This window comes from Corvus brachyrhynchos, unplaced genomic scaffold (assembly GCF_000691975.1).
Source record: "Corvus brachyrhynchos isolate BGI_N302 unplaced genomic scaffold, ASM69197v1 scaffold65, whole genome shotgun sequence".
Taxonomy (NCBI): domain Eukaryota; kingdom Metazoa; phylum Chordata; class Aves; order Passeriformes; family Corvidae; genus Corvus; species Corvus brachyrhynchos.
Window position 1 is genome coordinate 268,827 of NW_008238365.1, and position 8,270 is coordinate 277,096.

The following is an 8,270-nucleotide window of genomic DNA, read 5'->3' on the forward strand; positions in this document are numbered from 1 at the left end:
GGGCCGTGGGAGGGCTGGCCCCGGATGGGCCTCCCAGGCCCGGGCGGTTTGGCACACCCCAGCCGTGTGACGAGTTGTGCCTGGTCCTAGGCCGGAGGCCGGCCGGGCGCGGGGATGCTCCCCGGCACCTCGCCCTGTTCGCTGCCCGCCCGGAGCCGGGCCCGCGCCCCGCCGGGCCCCTCGGGAGCCCATCGATCCGCCCGCCGGGCCTGGTAAGGAGCTTTGTCCGGCTGCGCAGCCAGTTTGCACAGTAATCCCGCCTTGGTCGGGGGGATTATGCGTGGGGTGAGCTGTGGGGGGCCCGGAGCACCCAGGCAGACGGGGTTTGGAGGTCAAGGTTTCCCGTGGTGCAGTGGGTTCTGGCCAGGAGAGTGACGGGGACATCCCTGTGCTCAAGCGGGTCACACAGGGACCACAACGTTTGCCCCCAGCCACGGGGCAAAGCAGGCAGGAGCTCGGTGTCCCTGCAGAGCCCTGTGCCAAGCCAAGCCAGAGCTGTGGCCGGTGCTTCCCTCTGGGATGGTGTGGAGCATGCCTGCATCCTTCTCCAGCATCCTTCCCTCCCAGTGTGGCAGCAGCAGGCATGTGCAGGCAGCGGCGAGGCAAGAGCTGCCAGGAGGTGAGGGTCTCATCCTGGGTCCCTTCCCAAGGTCCCATTCCAGGGTCCCATCCCAGCTTCCCCACAGCGCTGGGTCCCTGGGCAGGCTCGGAGGGGGCTGATGGATGCTGGGAGCTCAGCGGTTCTTTATGGTCTCAGAGGGCTCCATTAATTCTTTAAATATCCAGCCTTTCCAGGTGGGTTTTGTTGAAAATTAATTTCCGGAGCTATTTTAATTTTGCTGTATTTAATTTGCTGTTTATTTTAATTAATTAACGCCGGGAAAATCTCTTCTCCCCAGCATACTGCAGCCGTCTGGGGTGGCTGCACCCGGGAGGTGAGAGCAAGGGGGTGTCATGGGTGTGAGGGGCACTGACAGGGAGGGTGCCCAGCCCCCACGGTGCCCACCTGGCTCCATCCCACCTGCCCCAGGTGATAGGGTTGGCATGGGAAGGCAGCGAGCCGGGTCTCTTCCCAGCTCCATCCCTACTCCTGGGCACATCACAGGGTTTGCTGCTGGCTCCGTGGGATGTTTGTCACATCTCCTGGTGGGAGATGGCTCAGGTGGTGCTTGCAACCACCTTTCTCCTCCTCCTCCCACCGATGGCCAGGGACCTGAGGGGGTGCATCCATGAGGATACAGTGCCATGCTGTGCCATGCCATGTGCCAAGCAGGACAGTCTTGGTTTAATAGCCCAGCATGGAGCTGTTCAGAACCACACCCGCACAGAGCAATGCGGGGCTGAGCCCAACCTCCCGCTCCCATCCCCGCATCCCTCCCAGTGCTCCATCCTCGATGCTGGCCAGACCCCAGCGAGGGGGTCCCTGTGGGGCAGGCGGGCAAGGAGAGAGGGAAGGGATGGAGCCGCCTTCCTCCAGATCAAGGCCTCTGGTCTCTCGCATGTCTAGACGCTGCCACACACACCTAATGTGGTTCTTGGCAGGAGCCGCGGCTGCTCTCTCGAGGTTAATTGCTGCACACGGAGCTCTGCAGACAGATAACCCGGCTCCATGCTGCCCCCGGACCCCTGCCTCAGCCAGCCCTGCCTTGGCTGCAGTCCCCAGATGATGCTCGGATTCCCCCAGGATGCTCACACCCCCCCAGGGAGCGGCAGACCGGGGGTGCAGAGGGGGTGATGCTGTGATGCTGTGCCCAGTGGGTGGTTTGGGCTGCAGCACTGAGCAATGGGGGAGGGGAGGGTTTCCCGGTTTTGGGGAGCAGGCAGGGATGGAGGAGAGGTTCTTGACAAGGGGTGACAGTGGCCACGGGGGCTTTGGGACGGGAGAAGGAGAAGAGAAGGGCCCCACCAGCCCCGGGCTGCCGCCATCCTCTGCCTGCTCTTGGCAAAGCGTCTGGGCCAGATAAGGAAAGCACGGCGGGGGGGGGCGGGCGCGCGAGGACTGGGGTGGGAAGAGCCATTTCATCCTCCAGCCCCAACATCTGGTGAAAAGAGGGGATGGGAGAAGAGAATGCTGGGCAGGCTGCAGGGGTGAGCCCCAGGGCTCGGCCACATCCGGACTCCCTGGGATGGGCTGGATGAGGCCATTCCCAGCAACTCCTCTTGCAGAGCACCTTCCTGGGAGCAAACACTGCCGTAATGATATGCTTGGAGCCACTGGCACCCCAATCCTCATCCCTGCTTGGGCCCATCCATAGGGACCAGCTTCCCTGTGGACAAATTTGTGCTTTGCCAGGGCTGGTGCCGGCTCCCAGGTGCCATCACCAAGGCAGGGTGGTGTAGAGCAGGGCTGGTAAGTGGTACATTCCAAGGCTGGAATCACATCGGGTCCCTGGAGGGATCCCCAAAGCACGACATCCCCTCGCCTCACACATGGCTGGGGCTGGCGATGGGGTCTGGGCTCGGTCCCATGTCCCAGGGCTGTGTGGGGGTGATCCCCAGCCCTGGGACCAGCCCCACACGGGATCCACGGGGAACTGGGTGAAGATTTCAGTCCAAGCTGTGTTTTGGTTTGGGGTTTCGTCATGATTTCATGGCAGGGAATTTCCGCTCGTAACCAAAGACAAGAACAAAAAAAAAAAGGAAAAAGCTGAAACCAAAGAAAAAAACCCCAACCCTGCCTTGAATTTTTGCCAGCAAAATGGGATGTTTCCATTCTTGTTTTGGCTTTTGGCAGCCCCAAACTGCAGCCAGTGGAAGAAAATATCCATGTGGAAATGCTGCTGGCCTCCTCCAGCAGTGCAAAGGCCAGGCTGGAGCTCCTGCCCCATGGCCATGCCGTGTTGGGGGATTTTGGGTGCAGAGGGAGGAGAAGGAGCATGGCCCCTCCAGAGCATGTCACCGTGCTCCCTTCCCTGTGCTCTTTGCAGAGGACATTGCCATGAGAACGGGCTTGTTGTTTTGTGGGGAGCATTGAGACAGAGCAGGCGAGCGTTTGCAAGGACACCAGTGGCACGCCGAGCTCGCGCTTCCCACTTGTCCTTGCAGCGGGTCGCTCTCTCCTCCCCAGCTGGCAGCAGAGCCACGTTCGGCTCCAGCATGTGCTGTGCCATGCCATCCTCCCTCCGGGCATTGCCTTCCCTCCCGGCATCACCCAGCCTCCTCCCGCTTCACCCCTTAGGTTTTGGGGGACCCTCTGTGGGGCTACAATGCTGTGGATGCCAGGGAAGAGAGGAGCGGCCACTGCAATGCTTAAATGAGGTTGAGTTTTTTTCCACACATCCCCCCTTCCATCCATGCTAGGAAGAATTACAGTCGCCCAGGCATCTGTTCTGGCAGAGTCGAGCTAAAGAGCTTGTCCTGGGCTTGGCAAACCAGCCGGCGCAGCCGACAGCTTTTCCAAGGGCAGCCTTGGATGTGGAGCAGCAGGTTGACATTGCAGGGAGAGGAGTCTTGTGCTGCAGGCACCGGTGCTGTGCCCCTCAGCTCCTGCTTGGATGGGTTTTGGCAGGGAGTGCTGCAGGGAGGATGCTGAAAACCCCCTTCCCAAAAAGCAGCATCCTCCAGCAGGTCTTTGTCTGGAGCCGGGAAGAGGGCGAATGGTGCCAGCACATCCCAGGGTCCTTGTCCCTGCACAGGGAGGACAGCAAGTGTCACCCTGCAAGGGACCACCGCCAAAAAAAGCCCTGCTAAATTCTTGAAGCTGGAGAGGCTCCTCTGTGTCCCCAGGCTGTGCAGCATCCCTGACACTGCCACCCCTCCCCATTTGCCACACCTTGAATATCACCCACAGTCCTCCAGAACACCGTGGATGGTTTCAGTGGTGGCACCAGGAGATGCCAGGAGCGTGGCTGCCCCCTGTGCCAGCAGCACCGGGCACAGGCCGTATCCATGCCCTGAACCATCAGCAGTCGAGGCAGGGGGAGGAGAGCTGGAGAGGCTTGGCAGGGAGGTGTGGGAGCCCTGCCGGAACGCTGGGCTCGGAGCTGGAGCGTGTCAGGCACAGATGGGATCGTTAGTGGTGGGAAAAATTATCCAGCCCCTCTTAAAAACCCAGGCACAGCAACCTGACCCTGCAGCTCCAGTGGTGGCAATTCCCACTGGAGCAGTGCCGGTGTTTGCTTCCCCTGCCATTACCATCCATCCCTGAGATCTGGGGCCACAGCTGCCCATCACATGCCGCATGTTCCCAATGCCCCATCCCCCCTGCAGTGCCAGGGTGATGGATCTATCCTTCCCCCTGCCCCAGGGACAAGCACCCTGACCTCACACCCACCCCAGTGCCACCGCTGCTGGGCAAACCCCATCCCTGCGGGTGCTCCCACCCTTTATGCCATTTCCTATTTCTTTTTTAATGCATTCAGGTCTCCTGTTTGCTTTTTTAACTGCAGTAACCACAAGAGGGAAGTTTCAGAGCAGTACAAGCCTGTCTCCACCAGGAAGGGAGAGCCACCACCACTGTGTGCCCATCACCGCAGCACTGCGCCCGGGGGCTTCGCCGCCATGGTCCAGCGGCTGGTGGCTGTTGTGCTTTCCATCCCCCTCTTTCTGCCGCTCATCCCCAGCTCCTTTTCTCTTGGAAGTGAGGAATTTGAGGCTGGTCTGGCGTTGCCAAAGGGCCTCAGGCCCCCCCAGCGCCAATCGATCGCTCCGCGCGCTCCTGCTCCCTGTTTTTTCTGTTTGTTTGCAGCCGCTTGAGGGCTCTTGTGATGAATCCAGCCTGGACAGAATTCAACAACAGCTGAAACGCAGCCCGGGGTGGGGGTGGGAGTGGGAGGGCAGCAGGGCCGGCCCACACTGGAATGTGAAATGGGGCAGCAGGCAGTGCTGGGATGGCAGGATGGGATTGCTCCAGATCCCACTCCAGGGGTGTGGAGGGACAGGGAGCACTGCCAGCACCGTTCCAAAACTGTGGGTGCTGTAGGTTGGCAGCGTGGGGACCTGCTCGGTTGAGCGGGGTGAGCAACTGGGGTGTCTTCCCGTGTCTCCCTGCTGCCCATGGCTGCTGCTGGGAGCTGGGCAGCAGGGAGAAGGGCTGGTCCCACTGGTTGGGCTGCGGGATCACACCTGTGAGGGGCCAGGCATCTGTGCCAGCTCCACCGCCCACCCTGCCATGCCAGGTGCTGTCCATCCCTGAGCATCCACAGGGACTGGCCACCTGGCCTACCCGCCATCACTGTAAAATGGCGGATTTTAATAAAAAAGGAAACATTCCCCAAAACTCCAGTGCAAGGAGGGGGGTGAGCACCACCCTGTGCCCCCAGCACGCTGCTGCCAGCTTTGCCAGGGAGCCATGTCAGCAAAGTGGGGGGCGCAGGCACATGGGGGGCACAGGAGAGGAAGAGGAGTCCCAGAGGGAATCTTCCCCGGCCAGGATGATGCCGGTTGGCGTGGCCGCCGTGGTGCTCGGTGCCGGGGTTGGCTGTGATTTTGCAGCTGTGGCTCCAGGAGGGAACAGGACGCGGCTGCGCCGGCGTGCGAGGGTGCGCGCAGGCGGGAGGGATAATTAGTTCCTACTATAGCACTTCTCAGTCAAAGTGCTTTTTAAAAGCCTCCATTCATTAGTCTTCACGGCTCCCCCGAGGTGTCGTGTCCTGGTTCTCTTCCCCCCTCCAACTCCCCACCTTCCCTGGAGTGATTGGGGATCCTGGGCTGGGGAAGGGGAGGTTGATGTTGCTGTCGAGGCTGGGTCCTTGTAAAACCTGCAGATGGGGTGTCAGTAGTGGGGACCGTCTCAGTGTCCCCCTTCCCAGTGGGCTGGTGGGGTCTCATGGCCGCATGAGCATTGTTGGGAAGTTTCCATGGAGGCTGAGCTGTGCCGGGTTTGCAGCACCAGGGAAGAGAGTGGGGTAGCAGGGAAGGGCTGTGGGTCCAGTGGGTGCCACCGCCAACCCGCCACCCTCACCAGCATGCCAGGGAGCAGCGCGGTGGTCCCAGTTCCCAAATTACCCAGTGTGTGCTGGGCTCCCAGGGGTCACCAGCTGGAAGGACAGAGGGTGGTGGAAGATGCCAGGGGGTGCCAGTGCTGCTCAGCCCCCAAACCTGAGCATCCCATGGGTGCAGGCATGGGGGTACCCAGACGTGTGCCCCCGGTGAGGTGGCAGGGCCGGAGGGGCGCAGAGGCAGGCAGGCTGGCAGTGGGCCTCCGCTGCAAACCCTAACCTTATTTTCCGAGGTCCGACGCCAGTTTCCATGGAAACAGCCGGGAGCAGAAACGGGAACCAGAATCCAGAAATGCGAAGCCTTGAGCTCCAGTTCGCCTTCCTGGATTCCTGCTCCCTGTGACCCCAGCTGGGTGCTGGCACCCACACTGCTCCCACTGTGTGTCGGGGTGCAGGGCTGCCCCGTCTGGGCACCCCCTGGGGTTGGGGTGCTCCTCTGTCCTTGCATGCTGCAGCATCTGTGGGCATGGTGTGTGGGGATGGGCATGGTGTTCCAGCAGGGCTGTGCAGGGGGCACTGTGGGAAGGGGACATTGCAGGCAGGGGACATTGCTGGCAGCCCCATGCACAGACAAGTTCAAACAACACCTGCACACATCTGTGTGTCAAGGGGGTGCACAGGGGTGGCCGTGATGAGCCCACGAGCTCTTGCATGCACATGCACTTTATAGGTGTAGGGGGGCTGTAGGCACAGTATGGATCAATATGTGGTCTCTGTATTACTGGTTAGCACTGGGAAGACCCCAGTCCCGGGGTGTTCACCTGCCCTGGTGTCTCCATCCCCAGGATGCAGAGGGGACAGGGGACCCCACAGCCTGGAGAGGGGCAGCACCAGCTGTCGTTGCACGCAGGGGCCTGGGTGCTGCCCCCAATTCCGGGTGTATGTGCACGACTGTGGGGGAGCCCTGCTCAGCCTCCTGGGGCTGGGAGTCCCCTGGGCTCTTCCGGGCAGCTCCTGCCAAAGTGGAGCCTCATGGGACACATCTGTGTCCTGCAAAATCAAGCTCCGAGCCCTGTGCTGTGCTGTGTCCATCCATCCTATACCATGCCGTGTCCATCCAACCTGTGCCAGTTCCTCGTGCCATGTCCATCCAACCCGTGCCATGCGTTGCTGATCTATCCTGCACCTTCCCTGCTACCCACTGGCCTCCTGCAGTCCCTCAGGTGTGCAGTGACGTGTCCCATTCCTTTGTGAGCTTGTAGCAGCCAGCATCAGTTTCCACAGCATGGGACATCGGTGTGCCCCGGCACCTCCTGGCCAGTGACAGGGATCACTCAGTGCCATCCCAGTGCCAGCTGGCCCCATCCTCCCCGCAGCACCCCGCCGCTCCCCACGTGCCCATTTCACCAAGGTGCCAGCAGGCTGGGATACACTGGAGCAGCTCACGGCTACCAGATCCTGTCCCCATCCCTCTGTCCTGTCCCCCGTCCCCATGCCACACCTCGGGGGTGATGGTGGCACCGCCGTGACGCCTGTCCCCCCTCGGCAGCGCGTGGAGCCAGGGGCGCGGATGCTCTGTAATACATCATTTACCGACGGACAGGTATTAAGATACATTATGGATAACTCACGGAGAGAGACGCTATTAATAATACAGACACATACAGAGGGAAGAAAGTGCACACTTGATTTCCATGTTGCTACCAGGAGTTGTGAGGCTGGCTCTGGCTGCCTCTTCCCACACGTGACTGCAACACAGTGGGTAGCTGACAGCCCAGAGAGCCTGGCTTGGGGCCAGGAAAAAGCAGAAAACACAATGTCTGTGCATATCCTCTCTCTTAAAATAACACTCCAACACCGTCTGAGACGAATTAAAATAAGATCAGGAGCGGTCTCGCGAAGAGAGGAAGACGAAGAGGGAAAAGCCAGGCAGGGGAATGGCCGGAGCTGGGCGGCTTCAGTCCTTGGCGCAGATGGAGACGGGGTGTTTCGGAGGGTTAGAGTTGAAAATAATTGAAGGGGGGAAAAAAAACAAAAACAAAGGAGAAAGAGAAGGCGAAGAGGGAGAAGTAAATCCCGTTTTTGGGAGGGGAGCGATGGCGGCGGCGCTGGCTGTCCGGCACATGGCTGTCCTTTGGAGGGGAGCCGGGCAGGGCGGGGGATGCAAGCGCAGGCTGCATGATGGAGAGCATCAGGAATTTCCTGCAGCTGAGGAACACACCAAATACCAGAATGCAAGAGCGAGCAGAGGAGAGCAGGGTGCCGGGAGGGAAAGGGGAGGAGGAGGAGGGGGGATGCAGAGGGCTGGAGATAACCCGTGGGGAGAGCAGTAAGGGCAGGGGGCAGCGTGTGGGGCTGACCTGGGGCTTTGGGGCTTTTTCCAGCTCTTTC